At 41.1% G+C, this 26354-nt stretch overlaps 1 protein-coding gene across 3 annotated transcripts in view; it reads left to right on the forward strand.

Annotated features, from left to right (window-relative positions):
* Positions 1-26354, forward strand: part of LOC124162419 (protein PRRC2A-like) — a 189263-nt gene that overhangs the window by 104633 nt on the left and 58276 nt on the right. The window lies entirely within an intron of this gene.

Below are 26354 nucleotides of genomic sequence, written 5' to 3' on the forward strand. Positions count from 1 at the left end.
CCTCACCGGCGCCGGCACCAGCCTGCACACCAATCGATGGGAGTCCTCTAATTGATGCATCGGTGCGCCTAATTTACGATTTGACGTGCTGCCTGCCGCCCTCGTGTAACGGTAGAGAGGCTTTCAAGTCTAGGATCGGGTAGTGTTGTTCCTTTTTTTTGTATTCCTCCTCCCGCTGGTTATTCATGGCGCTCACAAATGAAAGCGGAGATGTAGCAACCCCGCCTTGATAACGATAGCATGATGGAGTGTATGCTCAGAGGCGAGGAGGGAAGCTGTTGAGGCGGGCGCGTGGTCCGCCTCCTCCTGGGGCTGTAAGGCCTCCTCTCCCCCCTTGCAAGAGATGAATGAGATGATGATTCATCACCTCCAGGTGGTGGGCCGGGAAGGATTATAGTTCGTTAGCATACGGGGCCCTCCCGGGATGTCTCTCCTCTTCTTTTACCAGCGTTGAAACCTCACCTCCATCCTGCATTGTAAAGCCGACTTCCTAATTGTGAAATGATTCTGAATTTCATAATGATCTCAAAGACGTCTTTATGTCAGGCTTGCTAAAACTTAAGGGATTTGACGCCCTCCTTAGTTGCTTTTAGTTTCTCCGCCTGAAACGCCATGTATCCCTGGATCAAGCAGGTAATAGTTTCTAATTGACTGATAACAATTTAGATGCAAGCACCTTCCTAATTCCGTTTCTACTTTTCTATGTTACACGTGCTTGTAAAAGTAATGTTTTTTGTACTGCATAATAAACATATTTGTACGTGGAATGGTACATGTTGCGACTGAAGCTCATTTCTATCAAAAATGTTTGTTAACACCAGTTGTGATGTCAATATATATTCAGGCCGAAGCTCACGTGTACATTTAGGTTACTTGTAGATAAATAAGTGAAATATTATTTTTTTGCATATCGATGATAGTATTTTTCTATAGAATCCCGTCACTTCCTTTTGATGCAGGAGTTCCTTGAACTGCACGTGCCAACTCGCAGGATTAATTTTTTTTAGAAATGTAAGAGAATATTCAGTCATAGCGGGGTGAATAATCTCTCTAACCAATTAAGGCCTTCAGGTTTCATCCATTTGGGTGTGAGGTGAATGCGTAAATTTAGCTCGATAGCGGCGAAACATGCGGAAAATATAAGGGGATTTTTTTTAGGACTGGAATTTAAAAATTTTCCTGCAGGCGTAATTTTGTATAATTTCCGTTGATAATTATCTATTCTCAGATATGATATGGACGAAATGATAATGTGCATGGCGTGGAAGCTCGTACATTACTGCCAGCGATGATGTCGGAAAAGCCAAGTTAAGCCGGGGCTGATTAGTCCGTGCAAATGCATTCAGGTGTATAATCTAGCTGAATGTGATAATTAAAGGGACCGTCCTTTAAAAAAATTTTGTACGAAACCTGTAATTTTCCTGGATAAGTGATTGGTTTCCTCGTTGTACGATTTCTTAATTACGTTTCCACAGTAACCATTTCTTTTGGCCTTTCATTCGTGAAAAGCGGAATTTATTTGAATGTTTGGAAGTTTTTTCTCTTATTTACGTACGTAGCTTTAGATATATGAAAGAAGTGTTTGGGTTTTGTAAAAAAAAGGTCACAATCGTGTCAATCGTTTCAATTGTTTTTATTTGGACTGGAATAAGAGGTATGGTTCGAGGAATTAAAAGTGTGGTATCTGTGTCGGATTTGTTTTTTTAACGACCGGGATTTACTCCATTCGTGGCATTTCTTAAGATCGGTGTTTTTTATTGACTGTCTTATCTGGTCGCCTAGTCATCGTAATCAAATGACAAGTCAATTCGCCGTTTCCATTGGAAACTTTCTGTTATGTTAGCGGTTTCTGTTCCTTTGAAGGCGCCAAGTCTCTTCATTGTACGATTGGGAACGTTACGAAAATGCGCGAAAGTCCACGGAGAGAGGTTTTACGATAGGTTGCGACACTTCCGAAGGCGCATTCTCATATTGGTCTCTCGGAGGAAATTCGCAGGGCAAACGCTTTGAGTGTTAAGGGATTTCTCGAAAGTGTTGTCGGTTGTAGAAAAAAAACTACATTCAAAGGAGCGGCAACTGGCTGAATTAATACGCTGGCAAGGAAACAACGCGGTGATTGGGGTCTCTATGATAAAAACCAATCTAATTTGGTAACTGCACTTACCCATATTCCAATGATAAAACTCGCAAATTTGATCTTATCGTCATCATGTCGAGTGAATCTGTATATAAACTTGTTCCCTTTTCAAGTTTGGGTTTTCATATTCGAGCGTCCTGCGTTGTTGTCAACGTATCGTTTGCGGGGTCGAAAGGAATATCGATCTCCGTCTTCTTTTGTTCTCATCTCGATATCGGGGCACTTACTGCATAGTTTTTATCACTGCATTATTGGTGCAGCGGAGGCGATATCGAGTGACGGAATTTTAGGCATGCGAGATCTGATATTGGTATCGATTTGCTCTCATGTATATATTTGCGTGTTCAGCAGCGTAACTAACGATTTTTCGTGACGGAAGACTGACCGCTATCTCAAAGCAATTCGGTACGTTTTATTGCGACCTTCGCGATGTCATGGGTGAATATTTATGGGGTCTCCTGGGTCAGGTTTCCCGTATCTTCCGAATTCACGATTAACGGGCTCTTTTCATCGTGTTCAGAGATAGAAAATTTTTTCCTCTTAGATTCCGAAGCGACGATATTTTTATCTCTAATTAAAATTTATTTAATATACAATGGGGTAGTTATTTTTCCGACATTTCCGATGATCTTAGTCGAATTCCGCTCTGCCTGACAAAACATATTTCCAATTTATTTGCGAATGCATCCGTTAGTCTGAAATTGTTTCATGCCAGCGAAATCCATTGTGATGGAGATTGGATTTATCGTGAAGTCACATCTACATCTACATCTACAAATTACCCTGCGAGCCACCTCTAGGGTGTTTGGCAGGGGGTGATCAATCACCAGCATGCAGTATGCATTTGGACTCCCACATGCACACCACACCGTCCAAGAAACGTCCCGTATAATAACAAACTATACTACTATATGCTGTTAGAAATAGAATATAGAATAGAAATTCAGAAACATGCAGTAAGTTTTACATAGGTTAGTAGGCTACACTACAAGTCATGCAATCTATTTACGCGTTCTATTGCTGCCGTTATAATCTCTTATTGATCGTGGAAAAAATGACATTCGGAATCTGTCTGTTCTGCAATCTATCTCTCTTATTTTATTTATATGATCTGATCTTCCGTAGTACGTTGGCGTCCGCAAGATATGGTTAACTTCGTCAGAAAAGACACTGCTCTTGAATTTATCTAAAAGGTTTAGTCTATTTTTCAATCTACGGTCCGACAGAGATTCCCATCCGAGTTTATCTAAGAGGTCAGTTACACTAACAAGACTATCGTAACGACCTTTCACATACCTGGCAGCTCTTCTTTGCACGCGTTCTAACTCTGTTATTAAGCCTTTTTCATGAGGGTCCCAAACACTGGCAGCGTATTCCAAATGTGGTCTAACGAGGGAAAAGTAGCTAATTTCTCTCACTTTGTCGTCGCACTTTCCTAATATTCTTTTAACAAAACCCATTTTACGATTAGCTTGACCGGTTATTTCTCGAATATGTTTATTCCACGATAGATCATTATTGAGTCTAACCCCTAGATATTTCACAGATTCAACTGCCTTTAACTGCGCGCCCCGAATGACATAGTTACGCTGTAGGGAGTTATTCTTCTTCCAGAAATTCATTACGACGCATTTTTCCAAATTTAATTCTAACTGCCAAGCATCGCACCAAGCTTGGATAGCAGCAAGGTCACGTGGTCATGGAATTAATTATCTTTTTTGACTGTTTTGTGCATGAGCTGTGTTAAAGTAGAACTGATATACACTTAGTTATTTTATCGATTGACAACAAATGAAACTTTGCAAATTCCGTGAGACGAATTTTGATGCTAAAAAATCGTGACGATTTTATCAATGCTTGTTTTAAGTCAAGGAAGCATTGTTATTGAAATCCTAACTATTTAATGAAGTCTGTATTAAAATCCCTGCGTCCCTACGAAGGAAATCCATGTACTTTATAATAATAACTTGCGATTTTCCACGATTATTGTGGCAAATTTGTTTTAAAGTATTTATTTTTTAAATGGAAAAATTCCACTCCATCCCGCTTGAATCTTCGGATTTTCATTTCATGCAATCCCCACTAATGCAATTTATCATTCATTTAAAAGGTATATTTCCAACATACATTTGGATTTCAAGGTCATTTTCCTGTTGATTTATTGACTTATTAATGTTCGTATGGATTTATAGTTTTTATAGTAAGCGGTAGTCCCAATTTTTGTCCCTCAATTGATTCCGTTCATTGGGCGCAGCGTGTGGCTCTCACGGGTCCAATTCCATTCCAGGACTGCGTTTCAATCGTTTCAGAAAAAAAATAAACTGATTGGATTCCGCGGGATGTTACAATGGCGCCCTTCTCGCGCGCGCGGGATTTGCATTCGACGGCAGCGCCTCTCGCGTCGGTTTTTTTATGTTACTGTCACCGAAAAGAGCGGGCGGCGATTATATTCGCGAAGCAGCGACCTCTCCGATTTGCCGGAAAAAAAACTAGTGCTCGAGAAAAAGCGAAGAGGGTCGAAAGGCGATAAACGAATCTGCCGTTGCGTTGCGGTATTGCTCTGGAGGGCAATGCGGCGTCCAGAAAAAGAATAATAGTAAAGGCAACCTTACTCTTCCCTCTCCACCTTTTTTGCAGGACTTCTGACGTAATCGGAAACATGCAAGAGACTTGTAAAACCGTTCCCTGGCGTTACTTTTTTATCTATTCCTTCGCTCGGGACCTTTTTTTGTGCCCCGCACTTCAAATTCGCCTTCCGATCTCGCCGAGGATTCCATGGGGTGTTTACAAGTGGGTAAGAGTCGTCACAGGTTTTTTTGCTTTCTGGTAGGCTTTTTGAGGTGTAATGGATTTTTCTCATCAAAGTGTGTCCGTGAATGATCGAAGTCTTCCTCTTAGTTTTGCCGTCCCGGAATGATGGTGACATTTTTATAAACATGCCACTCTTGTCGCGGCATAATTTCGTCATTTTCTTTTCGTCCTTATGACACAAATGCTTTCGAACTACGGTTAACCAACGTACGGTAAGCGCCGAGTTGCAAGAATTCACTCTCTTGAATTAAATGATGATTTTTCCCTCTCGTTACAGACAGGGTTCCGTTTTCCAGTGTCAAATGTAAAAGTTAAATATCCTCGATAAGTTCCCAATGGAATTAATGCTCTCCTTTTTTATCATTTGAGTTGAAAAAAGTTTTGACGCGATGGTTCTTTTAATTTTCTTCATTCTGTAACTTTTAGTTGAAAGTTCGTTGGAAAATGTTTCGGATATAAGCTCATATTTTTGTAGACAGTGAAACCTTGTTCGGAAGTAGTTCCATGATTACTTAGTGAATGATGATCAGCCAATTCAATCTAAAAAAAATGTAAGATATAATTTTCATTTCTGCTGCTAATTTTCAAGTAATTGGAAGAGCGTGGTCTTCGCGGGGCTTAATTTTTTACTGGCGTTAATTCGCGTTTTCGTGATTCCTAATCCAAAGCTGTAACTCGAGGTGGTGTCTAACATGGGATTATTTTCCTTGTCTCCTCTCTCCAATCCCCCGATAAATATCACTGGTCACTATTAGTGCCTAATATTGTTATTGATATGGTCGTGGATCCAATGATTAGTGTCGTTAGTCTTATATTGACGTGTGGAACCGCTGAATCCCGCTTTAACCCGATGAAGGTGGTCAGAGTCACTGCAGATTTTATTTCGAATGCTCTATAAGCCTGTGATATGCATATATTCTGTATGCATGGTGGTCGGCTTCTTTGATTTATTTTCAATCGCGAGGTGGAAAATCTCTTGACGCGGCCTCAGGTAGGTGGTCACCGTGACGATTGATTTATCGTTCCTACGAGGCTTACCGCAAGGATTATGTGGAGGGACTTCTGGGAGCGGGTTGCGAGGACCATGCATCTCTTGCGTGCCTACATTACGACTATTGACGTCACCGGCGTACAAACTCATAGCGTGTAAGGAAATTACGTTTTAACTTTATTTGCTCTTTTGAATCGTATGCTGTGCTGTGCTATGCCTGTGGGGAAGCCGGAAAGGGTTGCAACGTTTTTTTTTACGAAAAAGTGCATTATTTATGTCGTCACGTATTGTGTATATGTCTTAAAGTTAAGTTTCATTTTTATTATTTTCTCAGAGTAATGCAAAATGTTGAGAACTCATCCTTATTGTCAATAGGGCTTTGATAAAGTAACTAATGGTTAACCTCATCGCATTATGTAAACTTAAAATGTATAGTGGCTAGTGGTGGTGGTAATGTTGCAGGAGGTACCTGAACCAGAGCTCCTTCATTGGTTTTAAGTTATCCAAATACTTCTTTGGAACTTTCCAAGTCATGGTCATAAAATAACTGAAACTGTCGTTGCAGAAGTTTTTTTTAGAGTAATTTAAACTCCTTCAATATTTATTTGCGGACAATCTCTCGCGACATCTTTGATTATACTTATTTTTAAGCTTTCGTAATTTATTTTTTATGTCTTGTAATTTGGTGTGAATAACATTGGATCTAGGCTAACTCTTTGTTTACAGTCGAGGGCCACGGTCTATAACACAATTTGGCCTAGTTCTCTTACGTTTCATTTCTCTCCATCCCATTTTAAATTTCCAATTTCCGGCAGTTATTTGCTCATGTGATGCAATTGCCCTCCTGTGCTTAGTTTCGTTCGTAGTTTCACGAGATACCTTCTTCGAACTTCATAGACCATATTGTGTGGACAGAAGGGATTGTAATAGGGAGTAGATGCCGTGTGCTTGAAGCTGCTCCTCGTCAACCATTGCGTTGCGCGAGTGTAGTACAGGAGCATGATAACCGGCGTGCGGTAGAATCCTTAGGGTTAGGACTTAGGAGCCTCAAAGGGGTCACGCACCGCGGGCATTTGCAACGAAACGACGCGGTTACGTCACCGCTGTCCGTGCGTGAGGTGTCGAGGATGCTCCTTTTCTTCTTTTATTTTGTTTTGTTACCCTTGTTGCGTTGCATGCCGGCCGGCACGGGGGGGTATGGGCGGGCGGGCGAGAGAAAGGGGTTTATACGGCACTGTTTAGTCGCGGGGAATCGTTGGGTCGAGATGCGGGATAATGGCGGCCGTATGGCCGACCGTTTTCGTCCTTGCTTATATGCCTCTCTCTCTCTCTGTCTCTCACACCCCCCACCATATCTTTCTCCCGCTCCTCACCCTCCCGCTCCTCTGCCACCGCCGTCGAGGGGCGAAGCCTCTACCCCAGGGGCGCCTCTTTAAGTATGCGGCGTGTATAGCCTTCCACCCACTTAGCCTCCTCGGCCAGGGTCTCGGCCAAAGAATTTTCCCAACCACCACCACCACCACCTCGTTCTCTCCCTGCTCCTGCACTCCCCTCTTGCTTCCCATCCCATTGCGACTCCCATCCCTCCCTCCGTGAGGCTAAAACCTCCCACCCCCACCATGCGCTCTCTTCTTTCATTTCCCTCTCTCTTCTCTCGCGAGCAATCCTCTTCTTCATGCTCATTTTTTTTCGAGTTCAACTCCTCCTCCATTTCCTTCTCTCCCTTTCCTCCTATATCTTCTTCCAGTGGCGTCCGTCCTCCCGTATCACGCTAGTTCGCGTGTCACTCCGAAAAAAAGAAATGAACCCTTTTCGGTGGATGGTCTCTCTCTCTCTCTCTGCAATGTTGTTAGGTTTGTTGTTATTGTTGCGCGCTCCCCAAGAGGTGGGGGGAGAGGTTCAAGGGGGCGTACCTTTGTCGCCGGAGGTATTATAGCCTCATCCGGACTTGTATATGTGTGGTCGTCGCGTCTTTTTATCCTCCGCCTACCTCCTGTCGTCTTTTGTGTCTACATGCTCGCGATTCCGCGAATTCCCCGCGAGTTTTTACATGCGTCCCCGAGGCCGTAATAAAAAGAGAGGGATATGTGTTCAAACGTGTGTGGAATCACCCGTCCGACTAATTCCAGTGGTGATTTGTTTTATCTTCCGTTTTGCTCCTTCGCCTTCGTAGATGAGGATGATGGGGAGATTTAGGGCCGTGTTGAGCCCCTTACGAGGATAATAAGAGTGCTGCTGTCGCAATTTAGCTCTTGATCCCATTACTTTCCCTTCACAGGTCGAGGATGTATTACATTCAACATTTTATTGAAATCGTGCGTTAGGTGAAAATTGATTGTCATAGTTTATAGTCGTATCAGATAATGATAGTCCTGAGATAAATATTTATTTGACTGAGAAATCATATTTTGAGTGTTTTATCTAATACTCTCTTTTATTAAGACAATTGGGAGTTTTTGTGTGTCTGCCACCTGTTTAGGACCATCTGAGGTCCATTGACAACTGAAATGCGAATTGACTATTCATTTATCTTATAAAAAGCCAGCAAAGGGCTTGTGCGTGCTATCCCTACGAAATTACTATAAATATAGGAACCATTGTAGCTAAAATTTATTCCTTTTTTTAAGAGCTCTGTAAGTGCAGTCTTTAAGATGGTAGTCGAAATGTGATGATGATCCGAAGTGCTAATTGAACATCTTCCAGCTAGTAAGTATGTTCTCTTAGACCATTTTCCTGCCTGGAAAGGGAGATCTCTCTTTCTCTCCACAGAGTCGACATGGTCGCTTTTGCTGTCGTTTAGCACGCATGAGCGATGGTTTCTTCGAGACCTTGATTCAGTGTCAGCGATGTGTGAAGCCTTTATTTTCCAAGCGTCATAATTCCCGCGCATTGACGTGCGAAGCCCTTCGTTTTTCCTTAGCCCCGTCTCATGCTCTCGAGGAAACCATTTTAGCCACAATTTAGTCCTGTTTAAAGACTTTCCTCTTGATCAATGGAAGGCTCGCCCTTGGTCTTGCGAAATAATGCTTTTGCTCTGCTGTATATATTTCTCATTATGTTAGCAAGTCCTTCGATGCGGAATTCGCGGGGAATTCGCGGAATCGTGTGCATGTAGACACAAAAGACGACAGGAGGTAGGCGGAGGATAAAAAGATGCGACGACCACACATATATAAGTCCGGATGAGGCTATAATACCCCCGCAAGCAAGTCCTTCGATGATCCCCCTGCCTTGTTTAATTTTTTCAATGCGTCGTGGTGGAGATAACATTTGTCTTCATGTTCTCACTTTGTGCTAAGTTTAAATTCATATCAATTTTGTGCAAGCTACTTAAGCAGGAATTTCCGGATGAATTCAAGTTTAATTAATACTGACGGGGAATATTTGAGAAGTTAAAACTACATAATAACCTGAGAGACACCTCTAGGGTGTTTGGCAGGGGGTGATTAATCACTAACATACATCATGCTAGAGGACCATAAGAGGCGTATAATTGCAAAAAATATGTATTCATTCATGTTAATTTCAGTTGGTACGAATGTCTTGCTATTTGCCGACACCATCTTGTAGAAGTAATTGTAATTCCCTAACCTTTTCTCTATGAGTCGATTACAGAAGGTGATGTTTGCGCTTAAAAACTGCCTGCGTAAATCCAGCTTCACAAGCATATCGACCTGTCGTAAACCCAACAGTTTTCCACAAGAGGCGGTTTAGTGGGTGCTTTTTGTGATACTGCTTACGGATCGCGTAAGGGGAGGCTTTTATCGTTCAAGTTTACTCTCTGCCGGCCATCGAAATGCAGTGTCATGGACCGCCTATTCAATTCCTCCTTCCTAATCCTTTTGTTCCTCTCGTTGACAATGCCCCCCATATGATCCGGTGCGCTATGCTATCGACCGTTGCCAAGAGAGACCAGTTGACTTTCGATTGGTAGCCTAGTGGAGGGGAAGGGATTTCACGAAGACCGCCGGATCGTTAAACTTGGGGTTTCATGGTGAACCAGCCGGTCGTCTAGCGGGATGAACACGGGTTCAGTCCTTGGCGGTCGTCTTTTATCGGGAGTTGAATGCACAGCGGTAACTCAGCGGTTCATTGTGTACCGGTTCTCTGAAACGAGGGGAGTGGGCTAGGAGTATTTACAACGTCATTAGCGATGCTAATCTGACCTTTAGGATGATCTTGCTCTGGTAGTCTCTATGACGGCTCGGCTCCATGCATTGGTATCCGTTTTTCGGCTTGGTGGTGACAGGCGTAACTTGGTGAATATCCGTGTTGGAATGAAAATATCATATTGACTTATCAAGCAGGTGAAACATCACTAATTTTCAATTTTTCATTATCCGTTATAGTATGATTTTGATCTTTCCCGGCGTATGATACTGGTGAAATCTTCTCGGGTTTTCCACCGGGTGAGTTGCTTTTAGGCCGACTGCCTCCGCCATCGTCCTCCGAGCATGACAATCCGAATAAATAATACCCGAATCCATTTTCGGATTGTCATGCCTTGAGGACGATGGTAGATTCAGCCAACGAAATGTCGGCCAACAAGCAACTCTCCCGGTGAAAAACCCGAGAAGATTTCACCCTTATCCGTCATAGTTTTTGTTACTGGTGTCAATTATCTCTTGCAGTTTCGATTTGTTTTTCGTTGTGGAAGAGATTTCGGTACGCCTAAGAGATGGATATAGGTAATTGTATTGATGAATGGATTAAGTGGGGGATATATATTTCCTTAGTTAATATTAATGGAATGGTAATTATGATCTCACGCATATTTTAATGTTCACTCATTTTCATCTCTGCGAATCTTCCGGGTTAGCCATCGTAACTCGATCGAGGCTCATTACCGGAACTTACTCATGATGATGGCCGCGGCGACTTCTGTTTATTTAGTTTTTATGTCTCCTCGGTCTCCTATCTCTTGCTCTGCATTGACCCACCGTCAATAAAGCCGGCGTTGTAACTAACTTCAGGAAATAATTTTTTCGAGCTTGGTATCTCGTTTATTTTTCTCGAGTTGGTTTAAAATGCTCCGCATTTATCGAGTGAAATATGAGGTTTAATACTTTTTTTCTCAGCTCGGAAACTGAAGTTTCGCTTCTGCGAACTCTCTTACTTTTTCGTGGTATCAATTTTTGTGTGAATGTTTTCCTTTTTAAATGGGTTGGTTTGAGGCTGGCGAAATGGTTTAGAAATGTAAACCTTTGACCCCTTGTACTCTATGGCATCCGTGGTTGATATTCTCATCGCGCCGTCTTGTTCTTAACGCACGTCTCATCTTGCGCTCGCAGGAGACGCCGACGGTCGTTGCACTGTTCTCGGAATCGTGCGAATGCGAAATAATATACTGACAATGAGCGCCTTTTCTCGATTGCTTAACCCAGCCAAAACGCTCGCTATGCACATCATCCCAAATAAATTACTGTTTCTTTTCTTCGCTTTTCATTTTTACAAATAGTAATGTTTTTGTGCCTTTTTTTGGTCTCAAAACTTTCTTGCGTGGAATTTCCCGTGAAATGATGTTCTTATAGGAGAAGACAATAATATAATTAGCGTTTATTCGACCGCTGTTTAATTTCAGCTTGTTATTTTGATGATTAAAAAAATATTTTTCTTTCACAATTTGAAATCACGAGAGAATTATTACTAATGTTTTATCCAATATGGAATTTAACAATCCATTATTAAGTGAGCAACTTGTAAGGACTTTCCGAAAATTGATAACTGTTTATGATGAATTCCAAAATATATCGCATCCTTTCGCACATTTCGATGGTGGCGGATTCATTGATGTTGTGGTGTGAACACAATGGGTTTTATGACCGTACAAAATTGAAAATACGCCTGTTTTGGCCTTCTGCTAATGGTTCTCTAGAGGCGCATTTTGTGTACGAATAGTAGCGTTGTGTGTACGAATGGTCAATTATTTTTTTGGTATTGTGTTACTACCACATATATTTGACTTGCGGTTCGAACTGGAAATTCTAATGGCCAAGATCTTTGATTTACGGATCTCAATATTTAACGCGTGATATTCCCTACGTAGTATGGTGGAATTTGTTGCCTGTTTACCTTTTTATAAAATTAACGTTGCCATTTATGATACAGTTAAATATATATTTCTTCCTTTAGTATTTACACTGTGTCAGGTAGGTGTTAGATGTATACGTTTTTTATTGGAAGCTCTGTGACTGCTGATTGAACATTTTTTTCCTCAACGATCGTGTCATTGTCCAAAAACGTGAATAGCTTACCCAATTAGCCAAATTACGTGTGAGTATACATAGTGGTGGATAGAGGTTGATAGAGCAGGGGTATTTTTGGACAACAAGGAACATCATGCGAACTAGTCTAATGACAAGTTAATTACTCCCATCCATCCCCCAATTAATTGGAATAAAATGAAAGCAACATTTTATTCAATGCTGAGTAATTGTTTCGTCAACACATTTATTAGAAAGTTTTATTAAATTTGTAGGATGATTAATAATAACACTCGAGTGATTTTCTCATTGGAACTCATCCTCCTGGTTAGAATGATAATTTATCATTCACTTCTCTTTCTCGCCCCCCATCATGTGTAGCAATAATTTTGAACGGCGCACTCTAAAAATAGTGCTATTTGTGTACTGTTTTATTCTCGCAAACCTTCTAAACGCGGTGAGCTGCGGATTTATGCGGTATCCGTGCCCTTTTCGTGCGTATTCGGGATGGAATGAAAGCGCTGTTAGCAGGAGGGAGAATGGTCGACGCTCTTCCTTAAAAAATCGATCCAATTCCAACTCCGCCACGCGACAAATCACCCAAGCTCGCGAGAGATCCTCATACATCATGGCAGTGGAGAGGGCGCAGTCGGCGTGTTGTTTAGCGCGCCGCGTAGCCCGCGCGCGGGAAAGCTACGGGATGCAGATAAGTGAACTGCTTCCTATAGCCCAATCTGCCTCCTCGTTCGAGTTAATGTCTCGTACGTTTCTGCGTGTTGGAGTCTGTGACTTTTAGCAGCGGTTTAGGAGCACGTCGCGGGGAGGGTGGTGAGAAATTTGTCGTCACAGCCAGTGGTGTAGCCAGGAATTTCGTTCGGGAACGGGGGTCCAAAACCAGGGAGGCCAGGGGGAAAATATTTGAAAAACAGGGCACCAAGCACACAAAGGTTTTTAAACTAATTTTTAACAATGTAGAATTTTAGGTTTTCCCGGCGTATAGTTTGATGAAAATTTTCTCGGGTTTCCCACTGGGTGTGGTGTTGGGTTAATTATCCCAAAGTTTCAACAGCTGAGTCTACCATCGCCTTCAGGGGTATACTTTTTACGGTACTTATTTATTCATTTCCTTGGTTGCCCTTATTGTTTTTATCATCTTTTCAGCCGTTGAAACGTTGGGAGAATTAACCCAATACGACACCCGGTGGGAAACCGGAGACATTTTTCTATAATTTTCAACACTTTTCTTAATCGAAAAAAACTTCATTTTACGAAGAAATCTTTTGTAAAATCATGACATTTCGATCTTTTTATATTTTTCTGTGAAAAAGCAAAGTAATTGTGTTTTTTTATTTCGGGGAAGGGGGAGGACCGGACCTCTCCCCTCGGTACGCCACTGGTCATAGCGAAACGTCATATAGTCTAATGCCGTGGTAGCGGGCCGAGAAAGGCCCCTGTCGGTCAGTGTGTAGAGAATCGAAACACTAGATCCCATAATCTTCACGACGGTAATCTTTATTTTTGCTTTCCATGGAACGTGTGATTCTCGTCGAGAATATTCCGTAAGCCGTCACTTTTTGAGTATCCACTTGTGACTGCATGTTGATGCCAAAACTGTGAAACTGGCGAAGGATTTCGTGCAGTGGGCGAGGTTTATTTCCGTGGAGTCACGGACACAAAGACATTTTCCAAATGCGATAGTCCGGGACCCGATCTGAATGCGACTGAAAGGTTCTTCTTCCGTGTATTTTATTAATATTATTCCGATTTATTTACAAGTATCAGTTGAATTCAGTACGGTGAGGTTGCGATGTAAAGTTAACTCAAAATATACCGTGTTATACGGATTATGAACAAAAAAATAATAATAAACATTAAAATAAATATCAATATATTTGATAAGATTGTATAAATGGTGCTCATCAATGTCAGTATTTGATAAGATTGTATAAATGGTGCTCATCAATGTCCAAGCATTAAAATATCATATTTATTTTTTAAATGCCTGTAAGGGTTTAAAACAACTCTCCAGGTAACTGGTTCAATTCTACACTTGTCCTGTTGAGGAATGATAATCATTTTAACGTTTCTTTTTTTAGTGATCTCTGTTTCACTTTGAACATGTGATCATTTTTGTTCATGAAGGAAGGATCTTCGTTTTTTTCCAACTTAAATGTCGCGTCTTGAAAGAAATCGAAGTTTCGTGATCGTGTGGGGGGAAATCGGCCATCAATGTCAGGGAATCGTTGCGTGCACAGTGAGGATGTATGCACTCCTACGATTGAGCGTGTGCTTAATTACTGCGAGTGCACTCCGACAAAGGTATTGTTCGTGCCAGTTCCACGGCCGACACTGATATTTCTCGGCGATTCCTTCAGCCTTGATTGATCGATGACCTGAATAGTCCGGCGTGTTAGGTCTGTGCAGCATTGCTGGTTCGCGGAAGCCGCTGCAGGTGCTTGCAATTGGTTTGGCTCTCCCTAAGTTATCCGGATTTCGAAGTGTGAATATCGTTGGGTTGTAATTCTCTACTGATACGCGGTTTTTATCAATTACTTCTCTTTTATTTGAAGATACCTCAATCTACTTTCCCCTGCCAAACACCCTGGAGACGGCTCGCAGGGTTTTATGTAGATTTAGATGCACTAAAACTCAAGAAATGAGTCAGGTAAAGAGCCTCGTGTTTAACCTGCACATTTTCCGAACACACTTGCCCTCTGCACCTATTTCTTTTTTGAAGTATTTTTTTTCTTTGAGGTGCTCTTTGTTTTTTGTGATTTTTTAAATAAATATTTGTTAGGAGGCTGTATAGAGAAGGCTCCAGTCCATCCCGTAGAATCTTGATTCCTGTATTTTCATGTTTTCAAAAATGTCCGCCTAGTAATGTTGAGCGCTTTAATATTCTGCGTTTTCTACGGAGTATTTGCACCCGTGAGGCATAGCATAGAAAATGTATGATTCGATGGATTATATCACCAAATATATGTATACATTTCGGTTAATATCCGTAGTTGCAGCATTTTTTACCTTTGAAATTCGGATCGCTCTGCCATCATCGTCACTAGCGTGTATTGTTGGAAATCCATTCATACGCGCGGAGGGTGACATCGCAGTTAGTGATCGAATAAAGAATCCTCTATCGTAACATTCGGGAACAGCGGTATAAGCTGCATGAGTATACCTCTTTTCGTTGCCTTTATAAGCAATGGTGGAGCTGAGACCATAACATTACGCAATGTGAGCCTCAGATCTTACTTAATTCAATTAATTCATCAGTGTCCGTAAGTTGTTGTTAAGTGAACGAAGGGAAAGCTGCCCCCTGCGGCGTATGAGGAAGAGGGTAGCTATTACACTCTGTAGCTGGCAGTGACGGATTTAAAGAAGAGGTGACCACCCTCCCGTAATTCCTGGTGAAAAGAGAAATGTTTTTCGTAAAGGAGGTGTTTCGACGATGTTTTCTATGTCATTAGTTCAACTCACGCTGTGTCTATATTTCAAATTTATTTTGTTATTTTCCTGAGACGATTCTCCTTATTCAAAATTTAATAGCCGGCGTTGTACTTCGTCCAGGCGCCATGTAATGAAGTGAAACATCAGCCTCCAAAAATTACATCTTTGTTCTGTCTGTCATATCTGGCTGCCATGGTTAAACTGTCGAAACACATTTGTTTCCAGGATGGTCATGTTATCTCTATAAAACCTCTACGGAACGGCACTAAGAGAGTAGTGCTGGACTAGTAGTGTAGTGGCTGAGACTAGAGGTGTTCAGGAACTAGCTATTCGAATGTTTGTTGTCTGATTTTATCGTTTTTCTTGCTTACTACATAACTAAGAGCAGAAGTGTAATTATGGCCAGCTTTTGAATATAAGTTGTATTTTGCATAGCGTTTTCCGCCTCTTAGCAATTATCAACTCGTGAAGTGCGATGCTCGGTATTAAAGTTTTTTTTTAATCCCTGTGGTTAGCCCAACGTTTCTCAGTTAAAAGTCTGTTACTGTTTATCAATGGCAGTAATCTACCGGTTGAGGGAGGTGTGAAGGGAATGGAGAAAAAATATTTGCCTCGTCCAGAATAGCGTGTGTTATTCCTCGATTTCATTCCGTCTCTCTTCATTTCATCAATTATTCTTGCTCCTGCTCTTCCCATGAGAATCCGTAAGCGTTGGTTGTAAGCGCACGTCGATTCTTCCGTATCCATTGTATGGAATTGCGTCCGTAATCATCATGGCATCTGTTTTGATGATGTTGAAACTGTCGGGAGTAGCGTATAGCGGTTGAAATGTTATGGCACGCGGTGATGAAGGCAATTGAAAACTCGGTAGCTTACTAATGAAATGAGAGGATGGGCGTTGCCCTGTTGCTATGCGTGAATCGCTCGTCACAGTCTGTTGGGTTAGGTATTATTTGTTCATGAAAGTCCAGCATAATTATCATGAACTTCCTCCCTGCATGAATTAGGTATTTTAAGTACGAGCTTTTATAGTGACGCTCAGGACATGTATATTTGACCATCGATATGAAAACGTGTTCGTTAAGCACACAATGACTCATTTACATTGAACCATTTTTTTTCTAAGTTTTTGGTGATTTAATTGAGGTCGGTTTAGTGTCAATTCCGGAAAGATTTTTCCTTTGCTCGACATTTTTACCCTTTCAGTCTTCAAAACGCATGTTGCGCCCACTCCTTTCAGCGGTGGTGCGGTAGTGTTGATTTATCTTGTGCTAACGGAAGTGTTTTCTCCCGGTATTTGCTCGCAGGTCTATATTTTTCTTAACCTTCTTCAATTCTAGTTTCGTTTTGCGACGTTTCATTCTATAATTTGCTGAAAACTTGTTGGGTACGAAATGAAGTATTTTTTATTAACGTTCTGGGTATCCTTCTTGTTTATTTTCGGCGTTTAATAAGCTAGTTATGTTACCATCAGTGTAAATGCAATTTGAGAACGAGGACATGCAGAAGTGATTAGTTGAGTCAGGAGGAATATTGCCTTTCCGTATAAACCTAAGTATCCAGTATACAGTACCTGCATGGTAATAATTCTTTTACCGTGGTTTTTCCGCTTTCGTGTTGGTACCCGCTGAACATGAACAGGGGTGTTTGTCAGCCATCTCCCTTCCTTTGGCCAGGGGGCACGTACAGTCTTGTTTGTCCATTTAATAATTCATCTTTTTACACAGGATTGTCCCAGTTTCGTCCATTTTCCTCTGACAATGTCCCATTGGTGTCTTGTCGGTGAGTCCCCTTGAGTTTCAGCAGATGTTGCTTGCGTGATCCACGATTTTTTTCGTTGACATGCTCCGTTTGTTTGTCTTCTTCGATTCGCGAGCTCCGTTTTAATTTCTTTATTTCCCGGACACGGTTCTCTTCCCCCTACCTTCTGGGCGTTCTCTTGGCTCGCCTGGTTTGAGGGTTCGACACATTTTCAGAAAGAATGAGCACATTTTTGCATTTCATGTGCTGGAAGGGTTCGAAAATAATAGCTACTACAGTTCTGCGTTGTTGCTATTAACCAAGGGTAGCTTTTATAATTTTTTTGTTTGATGAACATTTCATAAGAGATTGTAGCACTGAGCCATAAGCGTATGCGTGTCATCCTCAATTTTTTTATGTTAATAATGGTAGAAAAAATAATTTTTTAATGGCTTCTCCTTAGAAGAGGTTAGGCACTTGAATAATTGAGCCAGTATTGTGGTATTCTATTTTGTATCATGTTACCATATGATTCATGCACGAGACGGCTGATTGCTTAAGCACATGCTTGAATGCTGAAATGTATTTATATATTAAATATTTCGAGTGGCTGGCTACTGGTAGATCATTTAATGCCAAACAGAAAAAAAGGATGTTGGGTTAATGGGAAAGCAAGGGCATTAGTCAAACGGATAAAAGTAGGATAAGGATGAGATCTGATAAGTGAAAGAGTTAAGTCGGTAAAAAGAACCTAGGCTACTAAACATAAATCAAACGTTTCAGATTCCATTTTACACTGTTGATTGGAAGCGGTCAGTTGATGAAAAAGATAATCTTGTGTAGACAAGTAACAACCTTAAGTCGAAGATGGAATCCAAAAGTGCGTACGATCTTATCTTCTATGTGTAAATAGATGGAATACTATGTCAACTTAGTGTCATCACTAGCTTTTTACTTGCTAAACTTCCTTTGATGAAATGAATTTGGCGTAATATTCTGTCTCTTTATTTGGTGAAGGTAACATCGTTTTTTCGGAAGCGACCTTAAATGGGTGAACGAAAAATGACAATCGACGGTCCTCTACAATCAGCAACCTGTAACAGCTATTTACTCCTTCGTTGTAGTTGTCAATTATTTGTTCCCGTAACGGAATTGTTCTCATGATTTCAGATTGGAATTTTATTGTAGGCTCAGTGGTTGCTACCCCACCCGCGTTAACGTACGACGATGTTTCTGGTGGCTCTTAGCCGGCTATTATTAGAGATCTCGGTCGTAGTGTGACCTCCGTTCGTCCGAAAAGTGACTCGTGCAAAGCGGCGCTGATAGGCCCTCCAGTGCATCCTGACACCCGCGCGAGTCGAGTGTTTGTATCCTGTTCGGGGTTTATTTTTCCTCTCGGAGTCGACCAAAGGCGTGATACAGTAGGCGTTTATTTGTACTACTTCCCGCTTAGAAGTGCCCTTGTAGGCGTAATTTAATAGTTTGGCATTGATTCCTAAAAAATATATATGTTTTAACGTGTTTTTTCTTTAAAATGGATTTAAATTCCTGTAGTCTCATCGGCAGAACTAGATGCTTGGGGCGAAAAACAAGTGCATGCTATTTCTTTGAAAAAAGTATTATCATTTTTAGAATTCAAATTCGTACCAGTGATTTTTTCCGTTTTTGTTAAACTTAGTTCAAATGCATGTATTTACACCTTTATTGATACAATTTACGACGTTTTAACGATAATATTTTATATTCCCGGTTGTGGATGGTTTCATTTAGACGTGGGATATGTAGCGAGAACAGAACTAAACATGAAAAATTTCTCAAAATTTATTTCCATTTTCCATTCCAATTTCAAAAGTGACAGTTGGAGACATCCGTATCTCCTCGGTATCATTCGATTAGACTGAAGTTTAATTACTCATGGAGAGCATACTTTTTGGTAATGTTTTTTTTTACGACGCGTAGTGTAGATTTTATTTAACATTTACAGAAACTAAAACGGATCTGAATTAATAATCCATTAAGGTGCTCCATTTTGCTACTACATACTATATATTGTACGCAATTGCAGATATAAACTGCTCCTACTGCTTTATCTTTTACCACAATTTAACTTTAACTTAATGCAACCTCAATGCTGCATGGAGACGTGTTAAAATTCTTATTGGGGTGATTTATCATTTTATGTTGCAAAGCTTCTCCTTTTATTACACTTGAAATTATTTTCCATTAATTTCTGATCCAGTTCTTCGGGACATTTTATTAACAACTACCTAACTGGCATGAAAACCTTCTCTACTGTCCTCATCTAGAGCTGTGGATTTCTATACGTATAATGCTTGGAATGCAATGCTACGCGCCCTCACGTGGTAAATCAGGTAAATAGAAGATTCGAAGAACTAAATGCGAATCAAACGACCAGTACTTTTAAGAGTATTATAATTCTTCATGTGAATGAGCCTTCGCATTTTTTTCCTAGCCACGAATTACGGTCAGAAACCGTAAAGTGTTACCTGTTGACTCCTTTCTGCTCATAGAATGTAAGCGTCAATTGCAGGAACATAATTACTGCACTCATGCCTACTCATTTTTTTCCGCTCATGTGAAGCTTCCGTAAGGGAACTGGAGCAAGCCACGCTCACACTTCCTATTGCTTCCCCCTACTGCATTCATTCATTCCTTTTACGGCTATCTTGAGTGTAACATGACATGATTAAAGGCTTCTGGCCCAACACACTACCTTCACGGTGGAGTTATGAGTACTTCGTTGATATTGACGTCAATTCTGGAGACGGCGTGGCGTGAGAGATGCTAATAATGCCGTTTTGATCTATCGGGTATGATAGTCGGTAATCTTCGTGAGCGTAATATTTATACTCACGATAAGCTATGGGAAAGGTCTAGTACCCTTTATTACTTAGTACACATTCCGTTGACGATTACTTTATGGTGTGATTCGGCACGCGATGCCCTTCTAGAAATGAATGTTTAGTTATCCACATCTGCGCAGTTCCAGTAGTCACGTGCATGCACTGGAGGTTATTGTACAGAAGGTGAATTTGTTATGATAGTAATTCGGGCCTATAGTGAAATTTTTCCTTGCCAATGCCATCGATTTAGCTCATCTACAGAAGTAATACCCAGGGAGTATTCAACGCATAGAAGGGATAATGTTCAAGAAGCAAATAATTATTTCGTAGGTGGAGGGGTAGAATCTCGGGTGGAGCCTTGGGCGGAGAACACATGTGTACGGACAGTATACTCTGTATGTAAATATTTTTTCCTCGTATCAGAGGAGGCTCGTAGAAACTTAACACTGTCGCAGATTTTCATAGTTCGCGAACATGGTCGTCGATTCAGGGATATAAGTGTCTCCTCGAAGCATTTTTTAATTTTTTTTTGCAAAAGGTTGGAATGTTAAATGGGTTCAAATTAGTGGGATAAATGTTCAAAATATATACATATATGTGACGGGAAAAGGGGCCAGGTGAAGATCGGAAGAGATTTTAATGGGTTCAAATGCTGGTGGGAAATTTTACCAAGAAGGTTAACTTTGGTTTCAAAATAGAATGTTAAATTATTTGTGCTTGGGAAAACTTCATTTTATAATTAATTTAGATATTTTAAAAATTATGTATGCTTTGTTTGCTACCAAGCGAATCCAACGGTAGAATAACATTCACTCCAGTTACCAATGTAAAGTAAAAATTAGTAAATATGTGTGGGTGGAACAGCTATTTTTTCAGTAGCTATTCCTACCGCTTGTAATCGCATTGTACATTCTATGTATGTGGCGAGGTAAAGGAATGGTTAAAAACTACACTTTTTAAGAAGGGAAAGGACGTGTCGAATAATAGTTGGTTGCAAAAATTCGTAGTAGATTCAGTAATTAACGTCTTAAAAAATTTTCTAGAGAATTGCCGAAGAGGAAACTCTTCAGTAGGAATTATCTTTAGAATTATCCGGCAGGAGTTGTTAATTTTTTTAGTGTTAGTATTATTCTCGATGCGATTTCCATATGGTCTTATTGCAAATATTCATGGTACTCACTGTTTGTATTGTGGGTCTGCACGCCCCAGAAAACTGGTTCACTCATACGGAGAGTGCATTTTTATACGATTAATGCTCCACGAAGTAAAAGAACACGCATCTTCGTGACTGTTGTAACTATCTGCGGGCGACTGCCCATTACTGTAGGGTTTCAACTTTGTGATCTGTGTAGCATTAACAAATTGCCGTAATTGAAAATTTGAAAAAAAAGGAATTGCTTTTCCACCCCTGCCGCATTCAAGTTTCGTCGTATTTCCTATTTATTTTTTATCGTAGCTCAATTTTTTGCCGTTATCCCCTTTTACCGAGAAACCATTTTCACAGTTACGCGAAACCCAAACTAGCGCATTGTTTTTGTCTCGGGATTACTCTTCACATTTTTATCGTTGTTAGGGGTAAAAAAAGAGCTTAGAGTACTCATCTCAGTCCCAATTGTGCGAAAGGTTTGTGGCCCTAGAAAAATGAAAAAGGCTTATCGTAATCATTCTGGTAACATTTAATTTGTATGCTTAGTTTATATGGATTTATTTTAGGTGTTATGATGATTGGTTCAACTCTTTTGATTTCGGACTCGGCTTTTTTTCGTTTTATACTTTCACCTAGTGTGTTCTATGTATCCTACGAAGCTAGTTCTCCGCAAATCAATGTAGAAGCCTCCACCATTTCTCTTCAACTAATCCGACCTGGAAACTATTAATTTTTTTAGGTCTTTTTATTTTAATTGGCAAATATTTACCCGAACGTTATTCGTGCTTTTTAGCAGCCGGCGAAGAGAGGAAATGTTTCAGCAGTCTCATCGATTTAACCTTATCAACGGTAATAATAGTGTTAATTTACTTTTGGTACATAACTATAACGTTCATTAGCATACGTAATCGCCTCATACTCCTTATACATTTACATTAAAATTTTGTTCTTTAATATTTTTATCATCGATTATTGTTGAATAATTTTCTTTGAACTTCTCGTTCATATTTTTTCTGTTAAAGTATTTTCAAATTATAAGCTGTAAATGGTGTTAATCATGTTAAAATTATTTATCATCAGTGGTCAAAAATCCTAAGATTGGTTTGACCCAGGATTCCACTCAAGTCTCTTATCAGATAATATTTTCGCTCATCGACGTATTTCATCTCTTTCACATCCTCCTTTAACTGTTGCATTTACATATATGTATTTGTTCGAGGTCTTCCTTTTCCGACTTTGGCATCTACTTGTCCCTCGACGGTTGTCTTCATCGGGCCATCATTTATCAAGATGTGTACTGTGTGTTGTCCAGTCTTCTTATCAAGGTTTTCACGAGGCTTCTCTCCTCGCTTCTTAATACTTCCTCGTTACTAACTCGGTCGATCCATTTGATCCTTATCGTTCTTCTGTAGCATCATAGTCATTGGTAGTTTGAGGCGTGACTTGGTAAAATTGCTTCGTGTTGAATCCATGGTAAATTTCACAAATGAATTGATTAACGACCAGCTTCGTTGCTGTGCGACATCTACAGATGCAAATACAGGAAAAGTATATAGTGTTCGTCGTACATCGTCAGGTTCAAATAAAGGATACAGGAATGTTACATACTCTTCCTGTTACATTCATTTGCACCAATCGATGTCGCACTGCGACGAAACGTCGTTATTATACTCATTTATGTGAAATTTACGAGATTTTTTTATTCATCCGTAGTCGTGTATAAATTGGAGCACTCATGTGATCATTTTGGCATCAATCAAGTTTTCATATCGGTAATCAAGTAGCTATGAGGGATTACTTTTGACACGCCCCTGACGACTGCATGAGTTGGCGGCCCCTCGCCACAAGCGGCAACTACAGAGATCGCCCCCGTGTGACATAAGCTTCAGAAGGAGTCGGTCGAGGAGGCCTCTCGGAGGGTCGGGGCGTGAACGAAGAGGCGACGATTGCCACATGCCGTCTCTTTTGTCTTCCCTCTCCCCGCTCCTTAAATTCAGATTAGCTCCATTTACGGTCTCCGCGTGTCGCAATGCCTTTCTTCCCTAAGACCTCGCGGGGATGAGGCCCCTTCCCTTCTTCGCGAAGGCTATTAAGTTGTTTATTCTTGCCCTCCTCCACGTAACGACAACAGGCATTGCGCCGCCGAGAGGAGTATGTGCGCCATTTTGTCAACAAATTCGCGCCATTTTATCTTTCGGGAGCTTTTCCGTTTCTTCATCCGCGGCGTTGACCCGCTAAATGGTCTATTAACTTATGCTAGACCCTCTTTTTCTCAAGAATAGTGTAATTGTAGCTGTATCAACCATTTTCCTGTGTTTGGGCCTGAATTGCAGTTACAGCCTTTGTAAAATATCTATCTATTTGGTTCCATCTCACTGAACTGAACGATGGCCTTTTACATCGGGGTTTATTCAACAATTCAACGAACAATAGTGCCCTGGATGGGGTTTACCTTCCCAGATGGGACTCGAACCCACGACCTTTTGTTTCTTCGGCAAGGTCGCCACCGCCGCCACCGAGGCCGGCAACTGTTATTCAATTCTAACATCCAGATTGTGTAGCATGATAAGTCCAGATTTTTTATCCTTAGTGAATGTAGAAGAGCATTTTATTTTATTTTCGTGAAAATGAAGGATTATTCGTTTCCCGTTGAAATCTCTATTTTAATAATTATTATTTACGCTCCATGTCGTCCTGGAGAAGAGTCCTAGTAGTCTGTATTCTGGGTGGAACAGAGTTGGAGTATTTCCGCGAGTCCTCGTCCCTTAAGCGTGGAGGTTTTATCCATCATTATCATTTTTTTCCTTTTCCCTGTCTTTTCGCCTGTCTCTCATCATCAAGGTTTTTTTTTATTCTGCTTCCTCCTCGTCGTCTAGAGTCGTCCCCGATAGCGTGCGTTTCATTCCCCGGGAACGCCGCGGGCATTTCCGGCGCGAAAATGTCTTCCACTCGTCCTCGGATCATTCTGTCTCATTTTTACTCTCCCGTTTTATTTTCCCTTCCTCCTCATTTCTATTTGTCGCGTGTTTCGAAAAAAATCCGCTGCCGTTTTTTCGGCGCGTGCGCCAATATAGGTTCCTCGTTTTGTTTTCTCATTTCCGTTTCTTAAATGTTTGACCGTACTCAAACATTAAAATGAGTTTTTAAGCGAAAAAATAAGTGTAGATTTTATGGAATGTGCAAGGAAAAAGGTATTCGAAATGATAATTTGGAGTTTTTCGGAAGCTTTTATTAGGGAATGTGAGGGTTTTAAAATTGATATTGCAAGAATAGGATTTGTCCGGCGTGGGGAATATTGGAGAAAAAAAACTTGAACTGTGGGGAAGATTGTGCAAGATAGCCCTAAGAAATTACTAGCAATGGATGATCAAGGGATAGTAATAAAACCCAAGAATGTTCTACAATGATTGACCAGTTTTATTTCACATTGGGGTATTTTATCGTGTTGATTCGATAATCAACGAAATTGCGAAGTTTTGTCCTGGTTATGAGATCTTGCATTTTTTCACCGCATGTACTCTAAATACTTAAGTATTGTTGAAAATACAACCTATGCTACAGCGTGTTGTTCATCTACAGGTAATAATTATACCCCACATGCCTCACATATTTTTAAGAAGTTTAAGAATGTACCGGTGCTTCCACAAGGCTCAACGACTTAAATGTTAAGTTTTTCTATGGTGGTGACTTTTCAGGTTCGGCCTTTGTCGTTGCTAAGTCCGTCGTTTTTACTCTTTTTGATTTGTATCTCAACCTTGCTATTTCATTTTTTTTCTCTCGGCCTCACGGCTGGCTGCTTCTTCGACGTTTATAAGGGAAAGAGGGGTTGGGCTGGGAGCAGTGTATTCTTCTTCCAGTTTTATATACCTCATCCACTCGCTCCGAACCCCGCTCTCCCATGTGTAATCCCGGCACAGCACAAGAGCTCTTCATGGGCGATGCACTCTTTTCATATTTTTTTACCTCTTTTCCATCTCCCGCTAACCCTCGCCGTTCGTTCTGCGGGCCTCCACCCCCCACCAATCTCTTCTCGTTGCTGTTCTTCCTATTCGCCTTCCACCCCACTTTTCATTCGTGTACCTCCGCTCGATGGCGAGAAAAAAGGAGGATATTTTTATTTTCGCGATTTTTTTTTCGCAATTAAGGGCCCCCGGGGGCCCTTGCCGCGCGATTCTTTCTTTCTTTTCTTCCCCATCGGGGCTCTCTCTATATCTCTCCTTCCCTACCATAGCGTTCCATTCCGCCGTATTTTCCAAGTTCGCCACGGGATGGATGGATGGCGAGCGTTGCGATACCGTGCCGCGAAGTGTGTGCGTGCGCGGGGAGAGATATTCATTTGTTTCGTCGTAACTCCGTAACCGTCCGTTTTGGCGTGGGAGCGGGGCGCGCGGGGATGATGCACAGACGGAATGTCAATAAGAAGCCGAGGGACTTGTTTCTCCCGCCCCTCCTGCGTGAAGCCATGCTTTGTTTTGCTGAATCGAAGGTACTTACCGGGATCCGTAACTCAGTTCGCAGTCCGAATGCATTCCGCATCCTTTTTATTTTTCTCGGTGCCTTACGGAAACGGAGAGTGGCTCAGTCCAGTGGTTTGCGTTGACCGAGGCTAATCGCATTCTCATAGGTCGTGCGCTTCAGTCTCAAGCACTCCTTTGCTGCGATTTTAACGGGAATGTTGACCGATAGCTCCTTTGTTGATCAGCATCCTTTTATTCTCGTGGGATGGAGGTTGTCTTGGTTTCACAGATGATACCGGTGAATGCTCTGTCGAATTAGCTTTAAGTATGGTATTGGAGGTTTCAGCCTAGCAAAAGGGAATAACCTACTGTCAGGCATCCTACTTTGAGATTTGATTTTCTGTTGTTCTGTGAGGGATCGCGCAAGGCTTGCATTCAACCTTTTCTAACCCAGCGTTGCTTCCAAGTAACATCGAATTTGAGGATTTGTTATTTTTTTAAATGTGCATTTTCAGCTCCACCAAAGATAGACCTGAACCACGAGTTATTTGGTGTCG

This window comes from Ischnura elegans, chromosome 7 (assembly GCF_921293095.1).
Source record: "Ischnura elegans chromosome 7, ioIscEleg1.1, whole genome shotgun sequence".
Lineage (NCBI taxonomy): Eukaryota > Metazoa > Arthropoda > Insecta > Odonata > Coenagrionidae > Ischnura > Ischnura elegans.